Raw genomic sequence first — 22,707 nt, 5'->3', positions numbered from 1 at the left:
GGCGGTGGCGCTCGTGGCTTCCTCCAGGGTTTTTTCAAACATTTCCCACTGCTCAGAAGATGCACTTCGATCAAGAATTTCGTTTAGTGTTCTGGTGAATTCTTCCAGGACACGGATGGATGCTTCTTCGTCAGGGGGTGTGGCCTGCGGCGTCTGAGTGGCTGCAGGTTCATCCTGGGTGACCTGGTCGGTACTGTGGCCGATAGGTCCTTCATCAGTCAGTGGCTCTTGAGTAATCAGCGTCTCGGAGAGATGGCTGTCTGGTGTGTAATCGTCAGTATCGTCGCTCGTTGTTCTGGGAGCCGCGCCTTCATCGGTCTCGTGGGGCACTTCCAGTTCGAACGTCGGTGCGCCGGGAGCATTGACTGATTCACTTGGTGGTGGAGGTGGCGCAGTGAGGCATTCCGGTGACGCAGGAGTGGCACAGTGGTGAACCTGTATAGGGGGTACCTGCTGTACAGTGCGATCCAAGGGCCGAGCTGCAGCTGCGATTCTGTCGCGGGCCTCCTGGCGGCGGTGCGTTAGCTCGTGGTTGCTCTTCCCTTTGCGCGAGGGGAAGGTTTCTAGACACCAATTGCAGCTGTACCGGAAGGAGGCGTGTGTAGTCCTGGTCGATCTCTCAATGGGGCATTGATGGCCTACTGAGGGGCGAGGGCCGAGGGCGGCACCACATGGGGCGCATTTGTACTGCACAGCCGATATCCTGATGCCATGTTCTCGTTCCAGGTGTCGGTTTAGGGAATTCCGTTGAGATGTCCACGATGAGGAACGGAATGTGTTCGTACAGTCGCTTTCGGGGCACACGAAGTGTCCAGGAACCGGAAAGTAAACGGTCAGCGTGGTGGTCTCCCTTGTTGGCTGACATTCGTCTTCCGTGAAGGAGGTTATCGGGTCGGCGGATGTCCACTCGGCATCTGGGGTGGCAAGCGTGCCTAGTGTCGGAGAGTGGGATCCAGGAGTGGCGGACCTCACGGAGGTCATAGACAGCAACTCCTCCCCACAGTGTAAAGGGCTGTGGGGCTGCGGCGTGTAGAGGCGTCCGCAGGGATCACTCAGGCGGCTACCGTGCCCAGGCGCTCGTGTCGTGGGCTCAGGGGAGGGCGCGCTGATGTCATCGTGGGGCTCGGCCGAGACGGACGCGTCCGGGTGGTCAATGGTGGGTCGGGGTGGGCCCTGGTCTGGCTGGTCGTTGTCGCTGATGACGTCCAGGGCGACACGGGGAGCAGGGGTCCACGGCGGGAAGTCGGTTGCCTCGTGGCCGGCCGTGGTCAGGCGGGGCTTCTCCCTGGAGAAGGCTGGTGGGGGCATGTTCACAAAGTGACCTGCCCCAAGTCAGGCGGCCTCGGGAGGGGGCTATAAACCAAGCCCAGGAGAGGGCCCTCCTTCGGCTGGTGTTCAACGCCCTGAAAAGGGCGGTAGGTGGCAGAGCCACCTACTTAACACCACCTGTGAGAGAGAGAGGCTGCCTCAGAACAGGGGGCGATGAAACCAAACCCGCAAGCGGGCCTTGTCTTCGGCTGGCACCGTATTCGCCCTGAAGAGGGCGGTACACGCTAGGAGTACTGGAGCCACCACTCTCAGGCCTCTGGCGATCAAAGCACTACACTTTGATCTTAGCCAAAAGGCCGAGAAGCGATAAATATTACACGTCCATCTTACGCTCTGGTCACGGTCGCGGCACCTGCCTCCTCGGGTGTCACGTCGCCAAATTCAACATGATGTGGTGCGTGTAAGAAGCACTAGAATGATAGTCGGACTGCATGAAATGCGCATGTTAGCGGACGGAACTCGTGTTTCTTTCTCCCTTGTATCCGCCAAAAGACCGAGAAGAGATATACACTGCACGTCTCCCCCGTTTCGCTTCTGTCGCAGTCTCGCCTTCTACGTCCGCGCGTGGCACGTCGCCGGTTTGGGCATCGTGGTATATGGGTACGGAATACTAGGGTGTTAGTGCTAATGCATCACGGCCCGTGAGATAAAAATGATTGATTGGAAATTGCAAGAGAGAGAGAAAGAAAGAAAGAAAGAAAGAAAGAGAGAAAGAAAGAAAGAAAGGAAGAAGGAAGGAAGGAAGGAAGGAAGGAAGGAAGGAAAGAAAGAAAGAAAGAAAGAAAGAAAGAGAGAAAGAAAGAAAGAAAGAAAGAAAGAAAGAAAGAAAGAAAGAAAGATAGGTAGGTAGGTAGGTAGGTAGGTAGGTAGGTAGGTAGGTAGGTAGGTAGGTAGATAGATAGATAAATAGATAGATAGATAGATAGATAGATAGATAGATAGATAGATAGATAGATAGATAGATAGATAGATAGATAGATAGATAGATAGATAGATAGATAGATAGATAGATAGATAGATAGATAGATAGATAGATAGATAGATAGATAGATAGATAGATAGATAGATAGATAGATAGATAGATAGATAGATAGATAGATAGATAGATAGATAGATAGATAGATAGATAGATAGATAGATAGATAGATAGATAGATAGATAGATAGATAGATAGATAGATAGATAGATAGATAGATAGATAGATAGATAGATAGATAGATAGATAGATAGATAGATAGATAGATAGATAGATAGATAGATAGATAGATAGATTGAATGAATGAATGAATGAATGAATGAATGAATGAATGAATGAATGAATGAATGAATGAATGAATGAATGAATGAATGTGTACCCTAGTGGCCAGACAGGACATTTCCCAGTGGTTGTCTCCAGTGTGTTCTGTGTCTGCTGTAGGTTCTCTGCTTTGCTTGGTGTTGTTTCCACGCTTCCCTCTTTTGCCTGTCTCTGGTCATCATGGCTGATGCTTATTGATACTGTTTCGGAATTTCTGTTTTTTGTTTTGAGACGGGTGGGCCACACCTGGAGGTAGTGCAATACCAGGGCAACCCTTGACAGTGCCGAGGCGAGCTTCAGACACACTGTCTCGGGCCAAAAATAAGATTAATATCGTGAGTCCAAATAGGGCTCGTATCAGATATTAAGCTGATAAGAACAGACTGCTTTTATTAATGCTAGAAACATGATTTACAAATATTTAAAAGAGTCACATATGATTTACAGGAAATAATCGAGGTCAGTGAGAGCTAATGTCAAGAAACTATGTGGGCGACTGTCCAGTCAGGTGAAATGCATAAATGTCCCTGGATGCAGAGATGACGTCACTTGTGGCCATCTTCTTCATCTTCTTTAGGTACTGCTTAGAGCACAGGCGTCGGAGACAGCGGTCGTTAGCTGGGTCCCAGCTTCCCAGGGCCCCAATGATGACGGCGTCGACGTGCACTCTGTTGAATCGTCGTAGGAGGTGGTCCTTGACAGGCTGGTACTTGGTGATTTTGGCTTCTCTTGCCTTGGTGAGTGCTTCCTGCCTGTTTTCGAAGGGGATGGTAACATCAATGATGAGCGCTTCCTCGCCGCGGGCCAGGATGATGTCGGGTCGCAGTCGTGTTTCACCAACTGGTTGGTTCTCACTTATCAAAGTGAAGCGTTCTCGTGCGGCTTTCTTGACCCTCTCGACGATTCTGTTGTGCCTGTCGGTGTAGCGGGTGCTCATTCTCATGCAGTGGCCAAGAACATGCGGCAGGGTTTCCGAGTCATGGCCGCAGCGCCTACAGCGCTTGTCCTGGTGGCTCCAAGGCTTGGCTCCATTGAGCGGGACGAGGTTGAGCCGGGCTCTGTGGACGAAACGCCAGTCGGCGAATCGTGTGTAGTCGCCACTGATCATGAAGTGCGAACTTGCCGGGTCCAGTGCGACGGCCTCCATGGCCTTTCCTTGGTTGGGGAGACTTTGCAGATGGATGTCCTTAACGTGTGAAAGTAGGCTCCGGAAACACGCCATCAGTCTGGTCCGTTGCTACACTTTGATCTTAGCCAAAAGGCCGAGAAGCGATAAATATTACACGTCCATCTTACGCTCTGGTCACGGTCGCGGCACCTGCCTCCTCGGGTGTCACGTCGCCAAATTCAACATGATGTGGTGCGTGTAAGAAGCACTAGAATGATAGTCGGACTGCATGAAATGCGCATGTTAGCGGACGGAACTCGTGTTTCTTTCTCCCTTGTATCCGCCAAAAGACCGAGAAGAGATATACACTGCACGTCTCCCCCGTTTCGCTTCTGTCGCAGTCTCGCCTTCTACGTCCGCGCGTGGCACGTCGCCGGTTTGGGCATCGTGGTATATGGGTACGGAACACTAGGGTGTTAGTGCTAATGCATCACGGCCCGTGAGATAAAAATGATTGATTGGAAATTGCAAGAGAGAGAGAAAGAAAGAAAGAAAGAAAGAAAGAGAGAAAGAAAGAAAGAAAGGAAGAAGGAAGGAAGGAAGGAAGGAAGGAAGGAAGGAAGGAAAGAAAGAAAGAAAGAAAGAAAGAAAGAAAGAAAGAAAGAAAGAAAGAAAGAAAGAAAGAAAAAAAGAAAGAAAGAAAGAAAGAAAGAAAGAAAGAAAGAAAGAAAGAAAGAAAGAAAGAAAGATAGATAGATAGATAGATAGATAGATAGATAGATAGATAGATAGATAGATAGATAGATAGATAGATAGATAGATAGATAGATAGATAGATAGATAGATAGATAGATAGATAGATAGATAGATAGATAGATAGATAGATAGATAGATAGATAGATAGATAGATAGATAGATAGATAGATAGATAGATAGATAGATAGATAGATAGATAGATAGATAGATAGATAGATAGATAGATAGATAGATAGATAGATAGATAGATAGATAGATAGATAGATAGATAGATAGATAGATAGATAGATAGATAGATAGATAGATAGATAGATAGATAGATAGATAGATAGATAGATAGATAGATTGAATGAATGAATGAATGAATGAATGAATGAATGAATGAATGAATGAATGAATGAATGTGTACCCTAGTGGCCAGACAGGACATTTCCCAGTGGTTGTCTCCAGTGTGTTCTGTGTCTGCTGTAGGTTCCCTGCTTTGCTTGGTGTTGTTTCTACGCTTCCCTCTTTTGCCTGTCTCTGGTCATCATGGCTGATGCTTATTGATGCTGTTTCGGAATTTCTGTTTTTTGTTTTGAGACGGGTGGGCCACACCTGGAGGTAGTGCAATACCAGGGCAACCCTTGACAGTGCCGAGGCGAGCTTCAGACACACTGTCTCGGGCCAAAAATAAGATTAATATCGTGAGTCCAAATAGGGCTCGTATCAGATATTAAGCTGATAAGAACAGATGTTTATTATACATGTTAACGGCATTTTTCGAGGCAATGACAGTATGCTAGATCATTATGTACAGTAAGTCTTATGGTCGTCGCTTGGACGCGATCACCTATTCGAGTTCGTCGTGATATGTGCGGCGTATATGTCGCGCGAGGCAGCTATCACGTCACTCACGCACAGTTTTTTGAGTTTCTTTGCGTAGGTCTTCGAGCACAGCTTCTTGAGGAGTCTGTCGTTGCGGGGATCCCAGGACCCTAGGGCACCAACAACGACGGCTTCAATGGTCACTCGTTGGAAACGTCGCTGAAGGTTTTCCTTTACTGTCTGGTATTTTCTCTCTTTTTCTTTTCGGGCTTCGAGAAGGGCAGATATCCGATTTTCAAATGGACAGCACACGTCGACGATTATTGCTTCTTCTCCTTTCTGAAGGACGAGGTCCGGCCGCAGCGCTGTGCCTCCAATGGGTTGATTCTCCGCCATTATTGTATATCGGCCACTGGCTGCCTTTTTGATCCTGTCCACAACACGGTTGTGCCTTCCGGTCATCGCTGCGCTCTGCCTCATGCAGTGGCACACTACATGCGGCAGCGTTTCGCTGGCGTATCCGCATCTTCGGCATCTAGTCTCACCTCCTGATTGCCAAGGCCGTGCACCATTGAGTGGGAGGAGGTTCAGCTTTGCCTTGTGAATGAACCTCCAATCAGAGAACCTGGTATAGGTGCCGCCGCGAATAAAGTGGCTGCTTGAAGGGTCCGCTGCGACGCACTCCATTACCTTTCCCTGATTGGGGAGGCTTTTAAGGCTTTCGTCTCGACGATTGCTGAGTTCCTTTCGAAGGGTGGCAATCACGCGCCTTCTTTGCAGTGCAGTGACGCTGGAACTACCGCATGTGAGGCACGGCTCTTTGTCCGTGAACTCCCACGTGACTTGCAGGCGCCGAGAGGCTTTCCTAGCCTCTGTCCATATGTTTCTCAGACCTGACGCGGGGGCACGGAATTCACCTTCATTTTCGCCTGAGAGGAAGTCCTCCACGTCGCGCTCGGTTGCCTTTCTCCGAAGCCTTCCCTCGGTGGTGGTTTCCAGTGCATTCCATGCCAGGATCTTGACCTCTTCGTCTTTCGATGTAAGCAGCTTGAACGCACTGTCGATGCGAGACAGGTCGCTCAACTCGGCAGCTAGAGGAATGGCGCACGCTCCTGAATTTTTGCTGCCGTAAAGTTAGTCGTTCGTGGCACCTGTGGGCAAGTACAGCGTCTTTTTCAGGAGTGGTCGGAGTGCGTTGTCAAGTTTCTGCCACTCAGTCTTCCCCAGTGTACCAAGCCGCATTTCAAAATTCAATGCTGGGAAGACGAATGTCTTAACTGCGTCCAGTCGTTGCCAGGGGGACAACATGGAGTTCAGGATCTTCTGGCCGGTGGCGATGGCATCGCTGACTGTTGATCCTTCGGGTAGGATGTTGAATCCCACCGGCTTTCCGAGGAAGGGGTGACTGGCAAATTCCTCTAGCGCCGGTATAGGTTCGCCAAGCACTGTGAAGGTGGTATCCCTGAGTCCCACGGGTCGCCTGCCGGAGAGATGGAGGGTCTTGCACTTTCGGGGATTTAGTTGCAGCCCTAACTTCGTGGACATGAACTCGATCAAGTTGATGCATGTTTGTAGTGTCGTAGGGTCAGGAGCCAGGGCTGTAATATCGTCAGCGTACGCTAAGATGCGATGTTCTTTTCCTTCTCCTTGGATTCTTCGGATGATCGGGTCCACCACCAGGTTGAAGAGCAGGCCGCTGAGCGGGCATCCCTGACGAATACCAGCCCGCGTAGGTATCGGCTCGGTGCATCCATTGCTGCTCAGTACGGTGGTCGTGTTTTCCGAGTACAGGTCCTGGATAACGTCTACAAATGTTGCACCGGTCCCTGCTCCTTTGACGGCGTCCACTAGGGCATTGTGTGGAACAGATCCGAATGCGTTAGTGTAATCCAGCATTCCTACACATAGCTCCTTTCCTCCACTGCGTGCGTTGTTGAACCTTTCCTGCAACACGAAGTTGTGTTCGAACACACCATCGTGAGGCAGGAATCCCTTCTGGCACTTCGATAAGACTTCTTCGTCCTGGATCCAGCATTGCAGCCTGGAGGCCCAACATCCCGCATAAAGTTTTGCAATCGTCCTCCCGAGAGAGATGGGCCTCCAGTTTGATGGGTCCTGGCGGTCTCCTTTCTTGTAGATGAGCACCGTCCTGGTGGCACGCCAGCTGCTCGGTACCCGCCTGTATAGGAGGCACACATTGAATACTGCTGCCAGGAAGTAGCATCCCGGGTCAACAGCCTTCCAGTGGGCGTATGTCAGCTGGTCGTCTCCAGGGGCTGTGCTTTCGCAGCGGCGTAGGCGAGCTCTCACTTCTTCTGGGGAGAATGGCTCTGAGTTGATTTCCTCTTTTGCCGGTGTCCTGCTGCACAGTAGTTCGGTGTCCGCATGTTTCTCCTCCCATACATGGCGGAAGTGGTCTGTAAGTACTTCATCCGATATGGGGCACCTTTCTTGCGTCTCCTGCGTGATAAGCCTCACGGCCTGGCGTCGGTTCCTTTTGTACAGCCGCTGGATGCATCGCGGGTTGTCTGGGTTGATTTGCCTCCTGGGTCTATCCTGATGCGGTGTGTTACGGATCTTGACTGCGGCGGCAACAGCTTCGGTGGCATCTGCTAGCGTCTCCTCAAAGGAGGTCCAGGATGACTCTGACTTTGCTGAGTCCAGGTGTTTCTTCACTTCGTTGACGAACTCCTGAAGCAGGTCTTCAGGAATATCGTCGGTGTCGGCCTGAGGGCTCTGTCTTGTTTGTATTGGCGTCCCAGTAGGGGGACCACTGCAGTACAGAGCTGGATCGGCTAGCTCCGCGCTGGTTGTCGGACCATCGTGGGAGGTGTCTTGCTCTGGGGTAGCACTGTCGGCGATCGTTGATACAGAGACGGGGGAGTAGCCGGCTTCGCCGCCCTCATGGCTGTGGGGAGCGTCGTTCTCCATGATCGTCGCGTCCTGTGTACAGTTCAGCTCGCTGAGGGTCGTGCGGTTCAGTTGGGTGAGCCCGTTGAGAGCCTCGCTGTTCTCCTGGGTGGTTGGCCCGTGTGGCGCTTCAGTTCCTGGTGTTTCGTCGTTGTGCGTATTATTTGCTGTGGTTCCAGCGTCGCTCCTCCGGCACTGGTTTACGCGGGTCGCCCTAGCTTGGTCCCTCCTGTGCTTTATGAGGTGATTGTCTAGTCCTCTCCGTGTTGGGAACGTGTCCTCGCATACTTCGCAGTTGTGAGCATACCTGCGTCGTTCCTGTGGGCTAGCTGGGCGGCTGGCAGGGCTGCATTCATGCGATGTGGGCCTTGCGTTGAGCGACTGACCACAGTTGGAGCAGAGGTACCGTATTCGCTGGATGCGAATGTTGTGGGCCCGCTCCAGATGTCGAGTCAGGGAGCTCCTCTGCGATGTCCATACCGCTGATCTGTATGACACCGAACAGTCTTGTTCACAGCAGCTGAAGTGGTCCGGTAAGGGGAAATAAACTGTCAGTGTCAATCCGTCCCTCGTGGGTTGTACGCCGCTCGTTTCGTCCCGGCATACGTCGTCGGCAGCTGGAAGCTCCAAATTTTCCTGTGTGTCGGGGGTGGGTGTCCTCACAGAGGATGTAAAGGCCAGTTCATGCTCGTGGTGTAGAGGGCCACGAGGCTGTGCGTTCTGCTGTGTCCCAAGGGTCGGTGTCCTCACAGAGGACGTAGAAACCGGTCCTTCCTGGTGGTGTATAGGGACACCAGGCTGCGACTGTAAAGGGCCGCAAGGGTTGGGTCCAGGCTCTGGAGGAGTCGACGTTGCGGTGCTCGTGCTCATGGTATTGGCGACGAGGTCTGGTGGCAGTTCGGAGTCAACGGCCTCCAAGGTGCCAGGCGTGGGCTGGCAGGCCGGCTGGGTGGCGGGCGGGCAGGCAGGGACGTGGCGGGCTGGGTCCAGGGCCGTCTGGTCGCTGTTAGTGTAACCCTGGGCGGCGGGGGGGGGTCGGCGTCCATGGCGCGAATTCGGCTGCTTCGCGGCGAGCTGTTGTCCGGTGCCGCTTTCCCAAAGGCATTGTCGGCGGGGGCATAGTCACAAGGTGACCAGCCCCGGGTCAGGCTGCTTCAGGAGGGGGCAATGAACCACGCCCACTAGTGGGCCCTCCTTCCGCTGGTGTTCCTCGCCCTGAAAAGGGCGGTAGGCAGCAAGCTGCCTACTTAACACCACCTGGGAGAGTGGCTGCTTTGGTACGAGGGGCTATAAACCAAACCCGCGAGCGGGCCTCGTCCTTGGCTTGGCACCCTAATCGTCCTGAGAAGGTGACCTGAGAAGGTCCTGAGAAGGTGAAGGCCGAGAAGCGAATGAATGTGTACCCTAGTGGCCAGACAGGACATTTCCCAGTGGTTGTCTCCAGTGTGTTCTGTGTCTGCTGTAGGTTCCCTGCTTTGCTTGGTGTTGTTTCTACGCTTCCCTCTTTTGCCTGTCTCTGGTCATCATGGCTGATGCTTATTGATGCTGTTTCGGAATTTCTGTTTTTTGTTTTGAGACGGGTGGGCCACACCTGGAGGTAGTGCAATACCAGGGCAACCCTTGACAGTGCCGAGGCGAGCTTCAGACACACTGTCTCGGGCCAAAAATAAGATTAATATCGTGAGTCCAAATAGGGCTCGTATCAGATATTAAGCTGATAAGAACAGATACTACACTTTGATCTTAGCCAAAAGGCCGAGAAGCGATAAATATTACACGTCCATCTTACGCTCTGGTCACGGTCGCGGCACCTGCCTCCTCGGGTGTCACGTCGCCAAATTCAACATGATGTGGTGCGTGTAAGAAGCACTAGAATGATAGTCGGACTGCATGAAATGCGCATGTTAGCGGACGGAACTCGTGTTTCTTTCTCCCTTGTATCCGCCAAAAGACCGAGAAGAGATATACACTGCACGTCTCCCCCGTTTCGCTTCTGTCGCAGTCTCGCCTTCTACGTCCGCGCGTGGCACGTCGCCGGTTTGGGCATCGTGGTATATGGGTACGGAACACTAGGGTGTTAGTGCTAATGCATCACGGCCCGTGAGATAAAAATGATTGATTGGAAATTGCAAGAGAGAGAGAAAGAAAGAAAGAAAGAAAGAAAGGAAGAAGGAAGGAAGGAAGGAAGGAAGGAAGGAAGGAAGGAAAGAAAGAAAGAAAGAAAGAAAGAAAGAAAGAAAGAAAGAAAGAAAGAAAGAAAGACAGACAGACAGACAGACAGACAGATAGACAGATAGATAGATAGATAGATAGATAGATAGATAGATAGATAGATAGATAGATAGATAGATAGATAGATAGATAGATAGATAGATAGATAGATAGATAGATAGATTGAATGAATGAATGAATGAATGAATGAATGTGTACCCTAGTGGCCAGACAGGACATTTCCCAGTGGTTGCCTCCAGTGTGTTCTGTGTCTGCTGTAGGTTCCCTGCTTTGCTTGGTGTTGTTTCTACGCTTCCCTCTTTTGCCTGTCTCTGGTCATCATGGCTGATGCTTATTGATGCTGTTTCGGAATTTCTGTTTTTTGTTTTGAGACGGGTGGGCCACACCTGGAGGTAGTGCAATACCAGGGCAACCCTTGACAGTGCCGAGGCGAGCTTCAGACACACTGTCTCGGGCCAAAAATAAGATTAATATCGTGAGTCCAAATAGGGCTCGTATCAGATATTAAGCTGATAAGAACAGACTGCTTTTATTAATGCTAGAAACATGATTTACAAATATTTAAAAGAGTCACATATGATTTACAGGAAATAATCGAGGTCAGTGAGAGCTAATGTCAAGAAACTATGTGGGCGACTGTCCAGTCAGGTGAAATGCATAAATGTCCCTGGATGCAGAGATGACGTCACTTGTGGCCATCTTCTTCATCTTCTTTAGGTACTGCTTAGAGCACAGGCGTCGGAGACAGCGGTCGTTAGCTGGGTCCCAGCTTCCCAGGGCCCCAATGATGACGGCGTCGACGTGCACTCTGTTGAATCGTCGTAGGAGGTGGTCTTTGACTGGCTGGTACTTGGTGATTTTGGCTTCTCTTGCCTTGGTGAGTGCTTCCTGCCTGTTTTCGAAGGGGATGGTAACATCAATGATGAGCGCTTCCTCGCCGCGGGCCAGGATGATGTCGGGTCGCAGTCGTGTTTCACCAACTGGTTGGTTCTCACTTATCAAAGTGAAGCGTTCTCGTGCGGCTTTCTTGACCCTCTCGACGATTCTGTTGTGCCTGTCGGTGTAGCGGGTGCTCATTCTCATGCAGTGGCCAAGAACATGCGGCAGGGTTTCCGAATCATGGCCGCAGCGCCTACAGCGCTTGTCCTGGTGGCTCCAAGGCTTGGCTCCATTGAGCGGGACGAGGTTGAGCCGGGCTCTGTGGACAAAACGCCAGTCGGCGAATCGTGTGTAGTCGCCACTGATCATGAAGTGCGAACTTGCCGGGTCCAGTGCGACGGCCTCCATGGCCTTTCCTTGGTTGGGGAGACTTTGCAGATGGGTGTCCTTAACGTGTGAAAGTAGGCTCCGGAAACACGCCATCAGTCTGGTCCGTTGCTTGTTTGTGATGGTCGTGGCCTCCCGGGACACCGTTGGTCCTGAGTCCTCCTCTATTTCCCACGTCACCTTCAACCGTGTGGACGCCTTCCTTGCTTCCGTCCATACATTCCGAAGGGGATTGCACGCTCTGCGGAAGTCGCCTTCGTTGTTGCCATTGAGAAATTCTTCGATGTCAGCGTGGCTAGCCTCGTGTCCCAGTCGTCTGGTCACAGTTGTGTGTAGTTCGTCGAAGGCGAGCTTCGCTACTTCGGTATCCGGTGACGTCAACAGCTTGAAGGCATTGTCGATACGACAAACGTCGCTAAGCTCTGCTGCTAGAGGTATGCCACAAGCTCCAGCCTTTCTGCTTCCGTGCAGGTAGTCTGTTGACGCCGACTGCGGGAGGTAGAGCGTCCTCTTCAGTAGTGGTCGCAAATGGTGGTCGAGCTTCTCCCAGTCCGTCTTCCCCAGAGATCCGCACCGCATCGCGAAATTGAGCGCTGGGAAGACGAATGTACGGATAGCATCGAGTCGTTGCCAGGGGGCAAGTGGAGATGTCATGATCCTGGTGGCATTTTCCATCATCTGAAGAAGGTCTTTATCGTCGTGCAGTATGTTGTATCCGGTCGGTCGTCCGAGGTACTTAATACTGTCAAACTCCTTCAGGGATTCTATCGCCTCGCCATTGACGGTGAATGATGTTTCGCGGAGGCCCACTGGTTGTCGCCCGGAGAGGTGGATGCTGCGGCACTTGTTTGCGTTCATTTTAAGTCCGAGTGCCTGTGCCATGGAGGTGACTGTGTTGATCCGCCTTTGCAGTGTGGCCGGGTCTTCTGCCATTGGGGCCAGGTCGTCCGCGTAGGCGAGGATGTTGTGCTGTACGTCGTTTGCCTGGACCTGCCTTATAATGACGTCCATGACAAGATTGAAAAGGAGGCCGCTGAGGGGGCATCCTTGGCGAATTCCAGCTTGCACGGAGATCGGCTCGGTGGAGCCTTCTCCTGACATGACGGTGGTGGTGTTCCCTTCATATAGGTCACGGACTATATCGGTGAAGACGCTTCCTGCTCCGCTGTGCTGGACCGCATCGATGATGGCCTTGTGAGGGACGGACCCGAATGCATTGCTGACATCGAGTAGGGCGACGCACAGGTCTTTCTTGCTGGTGCGGGCGGCATCAAGTCGGGTTTGGAGCACGTAGTTATGTTCAAACACGCCGTCATACGGCAGAAAGCCCTTTTGGCAGCGGCTCAGGACTCCTTCATCCATAATCCATTTCTTGAGACGATTGGCCAGGCATCCCGTGTACAGCTTGTTACTGGTCCTCATGAGGGTGATGGGTCGCCAGTTGCTGAGGTCGTTTTCGTCTCCCTTCTTGTGGATTAATATCGTTCGGGTCTCTTTCCATGTGGCTGGTGTTCTGCGGTACTTGAGGCAGACGTTGAACACGGAAGCCAGGAAAATACACCTTGGGTCTGCCTTCAGCCAGTGTTGATAGGTCAGTCTGTCGCTCCCGGGGGCAGTGTTCTCGCATTTACGAGCCTTTGCTAGTACCTCTTCCGGCGTGAAGGGGTGCATAGAAATTGTGTTGTCAGCGGTCGGGCGTGCTTGCAGAGCAGCAGTGTCGATGTCGTGGTCTCCGCTGCGCCAGAGCTGCGTGAAGTATGATGCAGCGTCGTTCGTATCTACTGGACATCGCTTGCCTGGACCGTTCATGATAAGCCGTATTGCTTGACGACGATTTCTGCGGTACAATCGCTGGATGGCCCGCGGGTCGTCCGGATTGATGGTGCGGCGAAGGGTGGCGAGGTTTTTAGACGGGAGTCCTGCTGCTGCTGCCACCTGGTCCACTGCCTTTTCCAGCAAAGTTTCAAAGTGGTTCCAGCCGTCGCTGGATATGTCTGCAGAGTAGATGGCGCGGACTTCTTGCGTAAGATCATTAAGGGCACTATTCGGTTCGTCCTGGCATTGTTCCCGTATGCGTGAGGAGAGTGGCCGTTCTCCTGCCAGTGGGTGATCCACGCCGTCATCGCGGTTACTAGGTGGCTCCTCTAAGGGTGTCTCGATTTCCCTGAGTGTCTGTGAGGAGTGCTCATCTACATCTCCACTTGCTGTGGCATTGATCGTTTCGTCCACTTCACTGGCCTCGCTGGTGGTGCCTGATTGGCCTGGGACGGCTGCGGGAGCTTGCTCGCTGACGGATTCGTCTTCTTGCAGGGGCGGTTCTTGCTGGTCACAGCGTAGCGCGGATCTTCTCGCGTCACGAGCTTGTTCTCGCTTGTGCCAGATGGTGTGGTTGTGGAGTCCCTTTCTTGTGGGGAATGACTCACCGCAGAGCTCGCAATGATGGTTGTATGCTCGCCGCAGGGGGAGAGAATCACGTGACGGGGCGCCGCTGCACTGATGCGATGTTGGTCTAGAGTTCAGCAGGTCCCCACAGTAGCTACAGTGGTATCTGGTGGACGAGATTCGTATCTGGTGGGCTCGTTCAAGGTGCCTGGTAAGGGAGCCCCTTTGCGACGTCCAGCTTGCTGAGCGGTAGGAGATGGCACAGTCCTCCTCGCAGCAGACGAAGTGGTCTGGTATCGGGAAGAAAATTGTAAGTGTGGTTCCTTCTCTGGCTGGCTGGAGGTTTCCATATTCGGGTGGTGAGAGGGCTGTAGCTTCCGGAGGCGATCGACTCTGCGTGCTCGCAGAAGGCGACGGCGGTGACCCGAGATTCGTTCCCTCTGTAGGGGGGAGGGAGACCGATTCCTCCCTGCAGTGTAAGGGGCTGCAGGGCAGCGGGAGGTAGAGGGGCCCGTGGGGTTCGTGTTCGCCGGGGTAGTCATCTTGCAGAGGTGGGTCCGGTCTCTGAGCGTTTGGTAGGCTGCCATCTGCAAGGCTGGGTGTCTCCAGGCCAGGTGTCATGACGCCGGAAGGGTATGTCGTCACGTTAAGGGAGAGCAGTCCGTTTGCCTAGCGAACGGCCCTGCACACGCATCGGCGGTAGGGGCAATGCCACAATGTGGCTAGCCCAGGGTCAGGCTGCCTCGGGAGGGGGCAATGATCCAAGCCCAGAAGAGGGCCCCCCTTCGGCTGGTGTTCAGCGCCCTGAAAAGGGCGGTAGGCACAGGGCGCCTACTTAACACCGCCTGGGAGAGTGGCTGCTTTGGAACGAGGGGCTATAAACCAAGCCCGCGAGCGGGCCTCGTCCTTGGCTTGGCACCCTAATCGTCCTGAAAAGGACGGTACACGACAAGGCGTACTCGGTGCCACCACACTCAGGCCTATGGCGATCAAAGGAGAGTACTACACTTTGATCTTAGCCAAAAGGCCGAGAAGCGATAAATATTACACGTCCATCTTACGCTCTGGTCACGGTCGCGGCACCTGCCTCCTCGGGTGTCACGTCGCCAAATTCAACATGATGTGGTGCGTGTAAGAAGCACTAGAATGATAGTCGGACTGCATGAAATGCGCATGTTAGCGGACGGAACTCGTGTTTCTTTCTCCCTTGTATCCGCCAAAAGACCGAGAAGAGATATACACTGCACGTCTCCCCCGTTTCGCTTCTGTCGCAGTCTCGCCTTCTACGTCCGCGCGTGGCACGTCGCCGGTTTGGGCATCGTGGTATATGGGTACGGAATACTAGGGTGTTAGTGCTAATGCATCACGGCCCGTGAGATAAAAATGATTGATTGGAAATTGCAAGAGAGAGAGAAAGAAAGAAAGAAAGAAAGAAAGAGAGAAAGAAAGAAAGACAGACAGACAGATAGACAGATAGACAGATAGATAGATAGATAGATAGATAGATAGATAGATAGATAGATAGATAGATAGATAGATTGAATGAATGAATGAATGAATGAATGAATGTGTACCCTAGTGGCCAGACAGGACATTTCCCAGTGGTTGTCTCCAGTGTGTTCTGTGTCTGCTGTAGGTTCCCTGCTTTGCTTGGTGTTGTTTCTACGCTTCCCTCTTTTGCCTGTCTCTGGTCATCATGGCTGATGCTTATTGATGCTGTTTCGGAATTTCTGTTTTTTGTTTTGAGACGGGTGGGCCACACCTGGAGGTAGTGCAATACCAGGGCAACCCTTGACAGTGCCGAGGCGAGCTTCAGACACACTGTCTCGGGCCAAAAATAAGATTAATATCGTGAGTCCAAATAGGGCTCGTATCAGATATTAAGCTGATAAGAACAGAAAATTTTTATTCAATGTTTAGGACATGTAACAAACTGATGGAAAAACGAGACGTGAGATTACAGAGTATGGCACAAAACAGTTACAAAATGAGAAGGGAGTGGGAAAAATAAGCAGGAATGCAGAGCTATATATGTAGATTGGAGTAGCTAAACAACTGGGATCCCAGTCACATGTTCGACGTAGATATTTCGTGAAGCAGCTATCACATTGCTCACACAGAGCTTCTTGAATAGTCTCAGGTAGGACTTGGTGCATAGCTTCTTCATCACCTTGTCATTTGCCGGGTCCCAGCTACCAAGCGCTCCGACGACAATGGCTTGGACTGAGACACGGTGGAAGCGCCTTTGGAGGTGGGGCTTGAGAAGTTCGTACTTTGCCTCTTTTTCCGCCCGTGCTGCAGCCAGTGCCTCGTAGCGGTTGTCGAACGGAATGGTGACGTCCACGATCATGGCCTCCTCTCCTCTGCACAGGATGAGGTCAGGCCGTAGCCCTGTGCCGCCGACAGCCATGTTCTCGGAAATCACGGTGTACTTTCCACGAGCCGCTGCCTTCATGCTCTCCACTATCTCGTTATGGCGGGCCTGGTAGCTTGCGGAAGAGGGCATGCAGTGGTCCAGCACGTGTGGAAGGGTCTCATTCGAGTGGCCGCACCTTCTGCATTGCTTGTCGTCGTTGGGAGCCCAGGGGCGCGCGCCGTTTACAGGGAGGAGGTTGAGGCGGGCTCGATGGATGAAGCGCCACTGTGCGAAGCTGGTGAATGTCCCAGTGCGGATGAAATGGGAACTAGCTTTGTCCCTGTGGACGCAGTCCATAACTTTTCCTTGGCTTGGAAGCTCCCGCAGGCTCTGGTCTCTGGCGAGGCTTAGCTGAGAGCGGATGATGGCCATTAGCTTCGTGCGTTGCGATGCGGTGATTGTTTGATTTTCACGCGTGATGCTAATGTTGCCCTCCTCCAGGTCCCACGAGACGCCTAGCCTGGATGATGCCTTTCTTGCCTCAGTCCATACGTTGCGGAGCTGATTGCTTCGCAGCCTGAAGTCTCCCTCGTTTTCGCAGCTCAGATACTGGCAGAGTTCTTCGATGCCACATTCGCGGCCGAGGCGCTTGTCCACGGTTCTTGTCAGGCTTGACATGGCGATGGCTGACACTTCTTGATCACGCGACGTTAGAAGCTTGAAGGCACTATCCAGGCGGCATATGTCACTGATCTCTGTGGTTAGTGGAATGCCGCATGCTCCCGCCTTGCTGCTGCTGTAGAGGTAGTCAGTGGACGCAGACTTGGGAAGGTACAATGACCGCTTGATCAGTGGCCGCAAGGCGTTGTCGAGCCGTGACCAGTCGGTCTTTCCGAGCACGCCGCACCTCATGGCGAAATTCAGTGATGGATACAGGAAGGTCTTGATGGCGTTGATCCTTTGCCATGGTGCAAGACAGGAATTCAGGAGCTTCTTCCCCAGTTCGATGGCTTCGTCCACTTCACCGTTGTCTCGGAAGATGTTGTAGCCGACGGGTCTTCCAAGGTATGGAAACGATTCGAAGTCTCGTAGACATCCTATGGGAGTCCCGTCCACCTTGAATATGACGTCACGTAACCCGACAGGCTGCCGTCCGGAAATGAAGAGCGACCTGCATTTGGCTGCATTTAATTTCAGGCCGATTTGTTTCAACAGACTGGCGGCTTGGTCGATGCGGGCCTGCAGCCTGACTTCGCTGTTTGCCATTGGCGTGAGGTCGTCAGCGTAAGCGAGTATGTTATGGCCGCTGGACGTGATCCTGTTTGTGTCTTGAATATCACGCACTATTGGGTCAATGACCAGGTTAAAAAGTAGTCCACTCAATGGGCAGCCCTGGCGGATCCCGGCACGTATTTCGATGGCGTCAGTGGGACCCTGGCAGGTTACCACCCTGGTGACGTTGTCCCTGTAGAGGTCCCGTACAATCTCGGTGATCACATCGCCGGCTCCGCTTCCGCTGACAGCGTCCACTATCGCAATGTGAGGCACAGACCCGAAGGCGTTAGAAAGGTCGAGGAACGCAGCACAGAAGTCCTTTCTTCCAGCTCTGGCGGCGTCTATGTGTTCCTGGAGCACGAAGTTGTGCTCGAAAACGCCATCGTGGGGGAGGAAACCCTTCTGGCATTTGCTCAGAACGTCGTTCTCGAGGAGCCATGACTGCAGCCGCACAGCCAAGCATCCAGTATACAGCTTGTTGATTGTTCTTGATAGGGATATTGGCCTCCAGTTGTGGATGTCGTTGGGGTCCCCTTTTTTCGGGATCAGGATGGTCCTCGACGAGCGCCATATGTCCGGTATGCGTCGATACTTAAGGCAGATATTGAAGACCGTAGCCAGGAAGTCGCATTCAGGATCGGCGGACATCCAGTGCTTGTAGGTGAGTAGGTCGTCGCCGGGGGCGGTGCTCTCACACTTGCGTGCCTTCATCTTCACTTCAGCCGCCGTGAAGCGACCTAAGTTCATTTGTTCTTCGGGACGGTCACGCTGCCTCAGTATGTGTGTTGATGACCGCTTTTCTGCCCAGGTCTCCCGGAAGTAGGATTCGATGTCCGTGCGCTGGATGCTGCATCTGGTGGGCTTGCCTTCGGTGATGAGGCGGACGGCCTGTCGTCGGTTTCTGCGGTAGAGACGCTGGATCTGACGGGGATTTTCCGGGTTCACGGCTTTCCGTTGTCGTCCTTCATCACTCGGGTCCGGGATGTGCATGGCGCTCCTTATGTCCGCGGTTGCAGCTTCGAGACGTGCCTCGAACGTTCTCCAGTTTTCTTCAGACTCCGCTTCACGTAGAATAGTTTTCATTGCTGGCTTGTGCGGGGCAAGGCTGAGCATGGGCAGCAATTCTTTCTGCATTACCGTGTCCTCCATACTGACGTCGTTGCCGCAGTTCTCGTCTGTTTCGGTTGCGCCGTTGTTGCGGTTAGTCTCTTGAGGCTCCACGTCGTTATTTCTGTTGCCGTGGGGCGGTGACGTGGAGACGGGCCGTGGTAAATCGTTGCCTTCACCGCTGTCGTAGATAGGTCCCTCCGCCTCACTATGGCTGGACATGACTTCAACCTGCTCACTGATCGTCGTCTGGGGCATGATACTTGTGTTGACTGCGTCCCCCACTACACCTGCAGGTTCCTGCTCGTCGGTGGTGTCGCCCTGTATCGAGGGGATTGCAGAATGGAAGTCAGCAGTCCGCGGTGTTGTGTTGTGCCCGTCGCTAATGGCGCACTCCGTGCTTTCTTCATGTCCTGTGATATTCACCGAGTCCGGGGCAGCGGGATAAGCGTCGTAGTTGGTGAGTGTCATGTGGCTTGCGTTGGCGTCGCTGTTTCCTTCTTCTTGCGCCGAGTCCTGGCGCGGCGAGTTGTAGACCGTCGCTGGTGCACTAGATGCTAAACATTCTGGTACCGTCGTATTGCGGATTTGTGCCGTTCTTGTCGCCCTTGCTTCTTCGCGTCGGTGCCATATCATATGGTTGGAGAGTCCCTTGCGGCTTGGGAATGATTCTTGGCAGACGCTGCACGTATGCCGCAACGCATTGCGATCTGTGGCTTGTCGTTGTTGAGACCTGGCCTCACATCTGTGGTTTTTGGGGCGGTTGCCTACGTCCATGTCACAGTCCGAGCAGTAATATATTATCTTCTTAATGCGGTGCTCGTGGACCTGTTCCAAGTGCCGGGTGAGGGATTGTCTTTGGCTAGTCCAAACAGATGCCCTGAATGCATGGGGGCAGCCTTCTTCAGAGCACGTGAAGAAGTCCGGCAGCGGGAAGTAGACGGTAAGGCAGTCGTCGTTTCGGGTCGGCTGCTTTGGCTCAGTGTTGCTGGTTCGCAACTCGTTTGATGCATTGTCACTCGAGGCTGACCCAAGGCTCGGCGTCCTCGTAGAGGACATAAAAACCGAGCCTTCCCCATAGTGTAGAGGGCTACGGGGCTCCAGGTGTATATGGCTGCAGGGTTCACCTTTCGCAGTGGCGTGTGGGTTCTGTTTCGTAGCGCCGGCAGGAGCACCCCTCCGGGGTCCTCCAAGGGCAGGGGCTTGCCGCGCCTTACGACTGTCATTGGAGCAGGGCGCATCGTGGGTATCAGTGGCGGCGGCATCTGGGGCGGGCATCCTGTTAGCAGGCTGCGCAGGGAGATCCTTCGCAGGATCCGGTTGTAGACTCCTGCAGGGTCCGTCGGGCGCCATAGAGGACTCCGAAAGCCGCAGGGTGGCTGGACTGTGGTCCGACGAGCTTCCCGACAAATCACGCAGATTCGTTGTTGAGGCCATGCTGTCGGGACAGCTGGACATCGCGTGGGCAGGCTGCATTGGGAAGGGGCACTGGTCCAAACCCCATACAGGGCCCTCCCTTTGCGGACACTCAACGCCCTGAAAAGGGCGGTAGGCAGCAAGCCGCCTACTTAGTGCCACCTGCGAGGTGAGGAGAGAGGCTGCTTCGGGCAAGGGGCTATAAACCAAACCCCAACAGAGGCCTTGTCCTTGGCTGGCGCGCTAATCGCCCTGAAAAGGGCGGTACACGACAAGGTGTACTCGTCGCCACCACTCTCAGGCCTTTTGGTGATCGAAAGCACTACACTTTGATCTTAGCCAAAAGGCCGAGAAGCGATAAATATTACACGTCCATCTTACGCTCTGGTCACGGTCGCGGCACCTGCCTCCTCGGGTGTCACGTCGCCAAATTCAACATGATGTGGTGCGTGTAAGAAGCACTAGAATGATAGTCGGACTGCATGAAATGCGCATGTTAGCGGACGGAACTCGTGTTTCTTTCTCCCTTGTATCCGCCAAAAGACCGAGAAGAGATATACACTGCACGTCTCCCCCGTTTCGCTTCTGTCGCAGTCTCGCCTTCTACGTCCGCGCGTGGCACGTCGCCGGTTTGGGCATCGTGGTATATGGGTACGGAACACTAGGGTGTTAGTGCTAATGCATCACGGCCCGTGAGATAAAAATGATTGATTGGAAATTGCAAGAGAGAGAGAAAGAAAGAAAGAAAGAAAGAAAGAGAGAAAGAAAGAAAGAAAGGAAGAAGGAAGGAAGGAAGGAAGGAAGGAAGGAAGGAAGGAAAGAAAGAAAGAAAGAAAGAAAGAAAGAAAGAAAGAAAGAAAGAAAGAAAGAAAGAAAGAAAGAAAGAAAGAAAGATAGAAAGATAGATAGATAGATAGATAGATAGATAGATAGATAGATAGATAGATAGATAGATAGATAGATAGATAGATAGATAGATAGATAGATAGATAGATAGATAGATAGATAGATAGATAGATAGATAGATAGATAGATAGATAGATAGATAGATAGATAGATAGATAGATAGATAGATAGATAGATAGATTGAATGAATGAATGAATGAATGAATGAATGAATGAATGAATGAATGAATGAATGAATGAATGAATGTGTACCCTAGTGGCCAGACAGGACATTTCCCAGTGGTTGTCTCCAGTGTGTTCTGTGTCTGCTGTAGGTTCCCTGCTTTGCTTGGTGTTGTTTCTACGCTTCCCTCTTTTGCCTGTCTCTGGTCATCATGGCTGATGCTTATTGATGCTGTTTCGGAATTTCTGTTTTTTGTTTTGAGACGGGTGGGCCACACCTGGAGGTCGTGCAATACCAGGGCAACCCTTGACAGTGCCGAGGCGAGCTTCAGACACACTGTCTCGGGCCAAAAATAAGATTAATATCGTGAGTCCAAATAGGGCTCGTATCAGATATTAAGCTGATAAGAACAGAGTGGTTTTATTTCGAGTTTTGAGCATTATTTTGGGTGGGGTGGAACTAATAACATTTGGAGTATCTACAATGAGTCAACATTATACAGTGCTAAGGATACTGTATAGTACAAGGCATTTGCTATTTACAGTGTTACATGTTACATTTGCTATTTACAGTGTTACAGTGGGAAATTATAGCATTACAGTATTTACATTGGTCGCGTTTGCTGGATGCCAGTGACATGGGTTACATAGATGTCGCGAGTTGCAGCTATCACGTCGCTGACGCACAGCCGCTTCATCAGTCGTAGGTACTCCCTCGAGCATAGGCGCCGGAGTCCACGGTCGTTGTCAGGGTCCCAGCTTCCAAGGCTCCCAATTACCACCGCTTCGATGCTCACCCGGTGGAATCTACCTTGCAGGCTCTCTTTAACAGGAATGTATTTCTGTTCTTTTTCTCTCCTGGCTGCCTGAAGAGCATCCGGGCGGTTATCGAACACAATGGTAACGTCGTAGATGATGGCTTCCTCGCCTCTCGAAACCACAAGATCCGGGCGTAGACCAGTGTTCCCGACCACTCGGTTCTCGCTGATGACACTGTACCTGTTCTGGGCTGCCTTCTTGACTCGTTCCACTATCGTGTTGTGGCGCTTGGTGTACTCCGGGGAATAGCGCATGCAGTGGTTGCTCACATGTGGTAGAGTTTCAGGCTGTGTGCCGCACCGCCTGCATCGCTTATCCCCATTCGTCCATGGTCGCGCTCCATTGAGAGGGAGTAGGTTTAGCCGGGCTCGATGTATAAACCGCCAGTCAGCGAATCGTGTGGAGAATCCGGTACGCATGAAGTGGGAGCTCGACCGATCGAGGGCCACGCACTCCATAACCTTTCCCTGATTGGCCAGAGAGACGAGTCGGTTGTCACGGTCTTGCTGAATTTGGCCACACAGTGTGCGCATTATTCTGGTCCGGGCTTGGGGTGGGATCGTGATGCTGTCCTTCTCG

At 52.3% G+C, this 22,707-nt stretch overlaps 1 non-coding gene and 5 pseudogenes across 1 annotated transcript; all 6 read right to left on the bottom strand.

The window, feature by feature from the left end:
• Positions 1-2,856: 2,856 nt before the first annotated feature.
• LOC135372860 (U2 spliceosomal RNA) lies at positions 2,857-3,037 on the bottom strand (annotated as a pseudogene).
• Positions 3,038-5,071: 2,034 nt separating this feature from the next.
• LOC135372981 (U2 spliceosomal RNA) lies at positions 5,072-5,249 on the bottom strand (annotated as a pseudogene).
• Positions 5,250-9,782: 4,533 nt separating this feature from the next.
• LOC135372975 (U2 spliceosomal RNA) lies at positions 9,783-9,974 on the bottom strand. The gene has a single exon (XR_010416195.1). It is a non-coding gene; the product is annotated as a U2 spliceosomal RNA (small nuclear RNA).
• An 835-nt stretch (positions 9,975-10,809) lies between these two features.
• Positions 10,810-10,990, bottom strand: LOC135372859 (U2 spliceosomal RNA; annotated as a pseudogene).
• Positions 10,991-15,833: 4,843 nt separating this feature from the next.
• On the bottom strand, positions 15,834-16,036 carry LOC135372877 (U2 spliceosomal RNA; annotated as a pseudogene).
• Positions 16,037-21,571: 5,535 nt separating this feature from the next.
• Positions 21,572-21,744, bottom strand: LOC135372910 (U2 spliceosomal RNA; annotated as a pseudogene).
• Between the last annotated feature and the right edge of the window lie 963 nt (positions 21,745-22,707).

The sequence above is a fragment of the Ornithodoros turicata genome, unplaced genomic scaffold (assembly GCF_037126465.1).
Source record: "Ornithodoros turicata isolate Travis unplaced genomic scaffold, ASM3712646v1 Chromosome17, whole genome shotgun sequence".
In the NCBI taxonomy this organism is placed as follows: Eukaryota; Metazoa; Arthropoda; class Arachnida; order Ixodida; family Argasidae; genus Ornithodoros; species Ornithodoros turicata.
The sequence above is the reverse complement of the archived record's forward strand: the minus strand, read 5'-3'. Positions and strand labels throughout refer to the sequence as shown.